Here is a 7,124-nt window from a genome sequence, read left to right on the forward strand (position 1 = left end):
ATAGAATATAAAACCCTTCAAGTACAGAAGGGGAAGGCATATGCTGGAAACCTGTTGTGTACCAGGCACCTCACAACAGTCTTGTGAGACAGCATTATTACATCCATTTTATATAGGAGAAAGGTGAGCTTTCAGCAAATAAATAACTTTTTTTTTTTTTAGTGGAGGATGGTGGGGACGGGCAGAAGGAGAGGAAGAGAAAGAATCTTAAGCAGGCTCCACGCCCAGTGTGGAGCCCGTCACGAGGCTTTAGCTCACAACCCTGAGATCATGACCTGAGCCAAGATCATGACCTGAGCTGAAATCAAGAGTCAGAGGTTTAACCGACTGAGCCGCCCAGGTGCTCCAGCAAATGTGTAACTTAAAGCAAAGTTGCAGTTGGAGTCTGGGTCCATGTCCAAAGCAGTGGCTTTCTCCCTTAGAGTACTCTAACCCTAGAAATTAACTCTGATCAAGCAGGGCTTCATCTGAAACATGCTGTGGGATAATCTCCTAGGTCACTGTTTTTCAAACTGTGGGTCATCAGTTTGGTGGGTCCCAACTAGCATTTTTTAATGAAAGAACAGAATAGAATAGAAAATATCAGAGTACCTTACACATTATGCTGTTTCAGGAAATTTTTATTTTAATCGTGTGCATATATAGGCTTGCATCCTGCATAAATTATATTTCATGATTTAAAAGATTAAAGCTACATTTCTAAGACTTTGCTGATCAATAACTAATCAATAACTTTTTACTTCATGAACTCAAGGTTTTAAGTGCCTTTTGGTTTCCACAACTGACCACCCTCAAGGAACTTTTATTTTCCAAATATAAATTTTTCCTTAGGAAGTGATGATTTGGACTTTCATCTTAAATGTCCAAGTGTTCTACCACTACCCATATTCCAAATTCAGTTCTGGACTCTGCTAATATACGTTCCTCTGACCCAGCCCTCCAAAGTCTCTCAACACATGGATAAATTTGAAGATGGAATCCACAACCAGGTTAAATTTCCTTTAGAGAGCCGTATCTGATGGTGCTTCTTGCCAAATGATAAATTAAGTCTACTCTGGCACTTAGCTCTGGACACAGAACGAAGGCAGAAATTCCTTGTTAGCACTGACATCTGGTGGTCATCAAGAGGTTGGCACCGTAGTATCTTGAACTTGAAAGCATTAACCTGGGAACCAGTAGCACTCCTAACTGCAACTGAATTAATTCCTCATGTGCCCCCCCACACACACACACACACCCCCACACACGTACCTGCATCACCTCCCTTCTTGTAGCTGGACACAGCAGGGAGGAGGGAAACAACAGGGACTTAGAGGCAAACATAACCAAGGGTCCATCGCCCATCACGAGATTCTGGGTAAAACTGTAAGCCTCAGCTGCAAAATTGGGATAAGAAAACAACCCCCCACAGTGGGCATGGGGGTGTCTTATTTTATTCAATGCTCAAAACAACCCCTTTGATGTTAAGTTCCAGGTACCTATTAAGAATTCAAAAAAATTTGTTCTCTTGCCCCTTTCATCATTTTATATAAGGCACTCACTAATTGTCCTATAAAATCTAGATTCCTATTTCCTTCCTATCATTGCTTGCCTGCCTTACTATATTAAAAGAATAGCAAAGAGCTTACCTTGTGCTAGGCATTGTTCTAAGAGATTTACATGGTTAAAATCAAGTCCTGCCAGCCCTCTGAAATGGAGACTATTATCCCCCATTTTACTGATGAGGAAAATGAAGTGTGGTGAGTTTAATAGGTTTCCCAAGGCCACAAGCTTGGGACTAACTTTTTTGTTTGTTTGCTTGCTTGCTTGCTTGCTTGCTTGCTTGCTTGCTTGTTTGGAGAGGGGGGAGGGGCCGAGGGAGAGGGAGAAAAGAACCCTCAAGCAGACTCCCTGCTGAGCTCAATGCAGGGCTCAATCTCATGACCCTGAGATCATGACCTGAGCCAAAATCAAAAGTCAGGCACTTAACCAACTGAGCCACCCAGGCATCCCCCGGAACTAATGTTTTTAATTCAACAGTGTGGGTCCAGCAAGCATACTGTTAACCTTTCAGCTAAATTTGGCTCTTTGCCTCCCTTATAACAATAGCTAACACACAGTGAGTGCCTATTATGTGCTGAGCTCTTTACATAGATGGTCTCATCTAATCTTTATTAAAACTCTGCAGATAATTATTATCATTACTCCCATTCTACAGATGAGAGGTCAAATAACTTGCCTGAGGTCACAAAACTAACCAACGGTGAAGCTGGAATTCCAGTAAGATGATGCGATTCTAGAGTCTTCGGTCCTAACCACACTTCTCCTTTAGACTTCCATGTAGTTCCAGCCTCCCAAACTGCTTGTGAGTTCAAAGGCAGAGCAGTCTCTGCCTGCAGAAGATACTCTCTCACCAGGTAGTTGATGATGGGGGTAGTGATCATGGCCAAGTGGGTAACGGAGTCTGGTCCAGCCTTTGAGACTGCACAGTAGCACAAGCACAAGAAAGATAAATAAAGCCCAGGTGACTCTCAGTGTGTTTGCTGTCCAGTGTCTGAAGGCACAGTAGAACTGAGACTAAACAAGTTCTCAATTCAATGGCATCATCTTTAACTTGATGAATTCCAAATGACCAGTGTTAACACCTGTTTGAGTACTATCCTCTTCCTCTTTCAGAGTCTCTCCATTGACATGTTATTGTCATTTTCGGTGAGACAATTCATCAGGGACTGCCCTGAGAACCATGGGCATTGGGCATCCTGGATTCCTGACACTGTTGGTTGTTCCCCCACCCCTCGACCTTCTCCACCACCCCTCCCCATCTCCCACCCTCCCATCCCCGTTGCTGTGGCAACCAAAAATGCCCTCACACATTTCTAAATGTTCCTTGAGAAGAAACTTCCCTGGGTCAAGAACCAGTATAGCTGAAAGGTGGTTTTACTCTAGATGGAATATAATTTCCCTGAATCAGGCATTCACAATGTTTATGGAATTTTGATATTCTATCTCTAACACCCTTGCTTGTCAGTTACCTATCATTGTAAGCTCCTCCCAGCCTGGCACTGTGTTCTGTTTTGTAAGGTATATGATATTGTGGAAGACGCTATTTTCCTTCATGAAATCACAGAAACCAAACTCTTAATTTTGTACTACCTTCTGGGTCTTTCAGCAGTGCAGTTGGTTTGGTGTGTATATATTTGTATACATATATTATATATATCTGTATATATATATAATATAAACAAACATATACAACACAAAAACAATTCAATTACTTTTTTAAAAATTGAGAATTTCATGATACTTTTGATATAAGAGGTCCCCCTACCAGGGTGTTACACAGAAAAAAAGTGTGGGTAGGGAGGAATCATTGGCTCCAATGAATGGGAACAGCAGTCGGCCAACCCAATCCTTGGGTGGTTGTTTTCTCTTTGTTAACAAGCTGTATTATTTTCCTCTTGCTGCTGCAACAACTTACCATAAACTTAGTGGCTTAAAACAATACAAATTTATTCTCTTACAGTTCTAGAGATGAGAAATCTAAAATCAAGGTGTTAACTGGACTGCATTCCTTCTGGAGGCTGCTGGACAGAATCTACGTTCTTGCCTTTTTCAGTTTCTAGATGCCATCTGCATTCCCTGGCTGGTGGCCCCTTCCTGGCATCCCTCCAACCTCTTACTTCCATTGGCATATTTCCCGCTGCTCACTCTTATCTTGCCTCCCTCCTGGAAGGATACTTGTGATTATACTGGGTCTACCCAGACAATCCAGCATAATTTCCTCATCTCAAGATCGTTAACAAAGTTCCTTTTCCCATGTCAGGTGACATGTTCATAGGGTCCAGGGATTGGACATGGACCTCCTTGGGTGACCATGACTCAGCCCACCATAGACACCAAGACCAGGTGTCCTCCCGTGAGGGGTTTTCCAGTTTAAGGCTCTTCCTCTCTAACACAATGGTACTTGGAAGCTCCATGAAGCCCAGGCTCCACATCCATGAAACAAACCTTTATTCTCTACAGTAAAGCAGGATGGTATGGTGCTTTAGGATCAAAGGACAGGACTTCTGAGCTAGCCTTTGTCACCTTTTATCAGCTGGATCACAGACAACTCATTGCACCTCACTAAGCTTCAGTTTCCTTGTGCGTGAAATGGAAACACCACCTGCTCTCAGGGTTGACATGAGGATTGAAGATCAGCTCTGAAAAGGGCCTGGAACATAGTAGGCCCTCCAGGAGACCCTCTTGGGTGACAGTGAACTAGAGCTACCCAGCAATAGCATTGTCATGATGAGTCTGCCCATTATAGGGATGAAGGGTGAGGTGAAGAGGAAGAACCCAGAGAAAAGAAAATGTTGGTCACAGGGCAAGAATGAGGTCATCCTATCCTTCTTTTTCTACTTGACCCACTTTGTGATGGCAATGAAAATCTCTTTCTGCTTTTACATTAACCATTGTTAACATCAAATATATAAGCAGTAGACATCAGGTCTGTGTTGGAAGCAAATGGCTAACATCAAGAAGAATGCCTTCTGTGCTCTGAAGATGGTGCTGGGATTTAGGAGACTTAAAAGTTATGTGAATATTCAACATTGCTCATACCCAGTTGGATTGAAAAAGCAAAAATCCCTAAGTGATTGGTGATTTCAGTTTCCTTCTCTGCAAATGAGGATTTTGAAAAAAAAATACCCCTTTTTCTAACTGGATAGGTCATGGAGGAACCTCAAAAAATTTCATTAATGAATGTGCCTTTCATCTTTATATTTTGAAGGATAATCATGGCTTAACTCAAGACTTGTGTCTTAGAAATCAGTATCAGCACATGAAAGAGTTAAGTATGGGATTCTGTTATGAGAAAGACTTGTGAAACTCAACTATTGTTTCTTTTATACTCTTAGGCACTGATCATTTTAATCAGTGATAAGACAACTTGTTTACAACAATTAGCTTAGGCAATACACAGATACACACAACACTAAATTCAAAAAGTGTTCATTTTCTTCTTCCCTGCCACACGTATGAGATAATAGAGATAAGGAAAGTAGGTGGAAGATGATGCTAAGTAATTTCAGGGCATTATTACAGAGTGAGGCTGGTGAGATTTTTGTCCTTTTGACAAATTGAAAGAAGCCGGCAGAACAAATCTTGTTTCAGGAGTGCATTTTCACTTAGCTGTCCTCTAAGTGGAAATGCATTACCCTTAGAAATAAAAATCAAAGTTTTTCAACTGACAAAGATAAAATGGCAGATTTGGCTCCCAGCAATACATGCTTGACAGCTACTTGAGCTCCAGGAAAAGAAAACAAAAAAATTAAATTTGACAGAAATGAAGAGGAGGAAAAAAGAGAATTTTTTCCAGTTAGTGTCTGAATGCCTTTGAAGGATTTTAGGGCAATTCAATAACAGGCCACTTAGACATCTCCCCCATTTTATCCTATAGACATGAGCACTATTTCAATGAAGCTGCCACCCTCTATACAACAGACGGTGTCTCCACATGTAGTCCATGGATTGATTGCATGATGACCTCCTCAAGACAACCCAAGAACAAACGTGAGCACTGACCTGCCTGGAAATGAATTGTACAGCTTTCCATCAGCCCTCACTTCTGGACTCAAGAATGCACTTCTGCAGAATTCTTGCAAAAACCTCTTCTCCAGTCTGAGCTTCGGATTGAGGAGTTTTTTCCATGTTTAGAGAACTGTGCTATCCAATACGGTAGTGGCTACTTTAATTTAAATTAATTTAAATAATTTATTTAAGTCCATTATTTAAATTAATTCGCTGATTTTATTTAAAATTAAATGAAATTAAAAATTCAGTTCTTCCATTACACCAGCCACATTTTGAGTATTCAGTAGCCCCACGTGGCTAGTGGCTACCACGTTGGACAGCGCAGATATAGGACATGGCCAGCAGGGCAGAAAGTCTTATTCACTGAGTTATCTCTGAGCTCAGGAAACTGTAGGTTGATAGTGAAGTGTGGGGAGTGGGAGAGGTGGTGCAAAAGGAAGACAGTCGGAGAGGAGGGATTGTCATGGACTTCCATGAGCAACTAGAGGGGAATTCAAGTCAAAAAAATAATTGCTGAGTGCCTACTCCATGAGCACCAAACCTGAGAGAAACAAAGATAAATAAATGAGATGTAGTTCCTGTCCTCAGGAAAGTCAAAGTAAGACCAAAGAAACAAATACGCATTACGAAACCACTTTAATACAAGTTATAGTGCCAAAAGGAACATCTCATGAGAGAGCTATGGGGGCACTCAGGGAGTTATTAATGGAAATTAAAGATGAGAATATTTAAGCGGCTGAAGGGTGGAAGAAAATGGAGACCATAGGGTAGGAGAAGACCCGCAAAGGGAGATAACAGGGATTGGAGAGAAATGTCAAAGTGGAATCGCTGACAAACACAAGCCTGATATGGAGCCAGGCTAGTAGAAGGTGTAGATTCCCAACATCACCAAACACCATTTTTTATTAGACTCCCACCACTATGTTTCGAAAGATGTTTATCATTACTACCTGTGTTTTTTCTTGAAGCAATTTCTACTTTATGCCTGCATTATGTTTTGGGTTGCTGAACTCCTTCTGGATCAAAGATTTCATAATTTTATCATTAAGAAGGGGCCATAAGATATATTCATTCATCTGACAAATATTTACTGGGGATCTACTCTGAGTTAGGGGAATACAGTGGTGGATTAAATATACAGTGCTACCTTCTCTTGTTACTGACCTAGAGATTCCAAGAATTCCCCTGTGAAAGGGCATTTGGGAGGGGGTGTTGGGATGGAGCTAGATGGGAGAAAGCTGGAGAGTGGATGGGAAGAAGGACAGAAAACCATGCTGCTGTGGTTTTGTGAAATTTGGCTATGAAAAAAAGGCTCGTGATGAGATAATTCGTGGAAGTAACAGGAGCAAGAAAAGATTCATTTCAACATGAGAAGAGCCTGTAAATTCATGTAAGAAACATTTTGACCACCTACCATGGCCAGGCATGGGGCTTACATTCCACAGGAGCATGTGTCCCTTATGTTCACTCAACAAATGTGCGATGAGTCCCTTGACACTTGGCTGGACACCATGGAGGGTACAAGTGTCTGCGAAATAACCATAGCCCATATATGAGCACGACTACTGTGT

The sequence above is a fragment of the Leptonychotes weddellii genome, chromosome 7 (assembly GCF_054177405.1).
Source record: "Leptonychotes weddellii isolate Sample4059 chromosome 7, ASM5417740v2, whole genome shotgun sequence".
Lineage (NCBI taxonomy): Eukaryota > Metazoa > Chordata > Mammalia > Carnivora > Phocidae > Leptonychotes > Leptonychotes weddellii.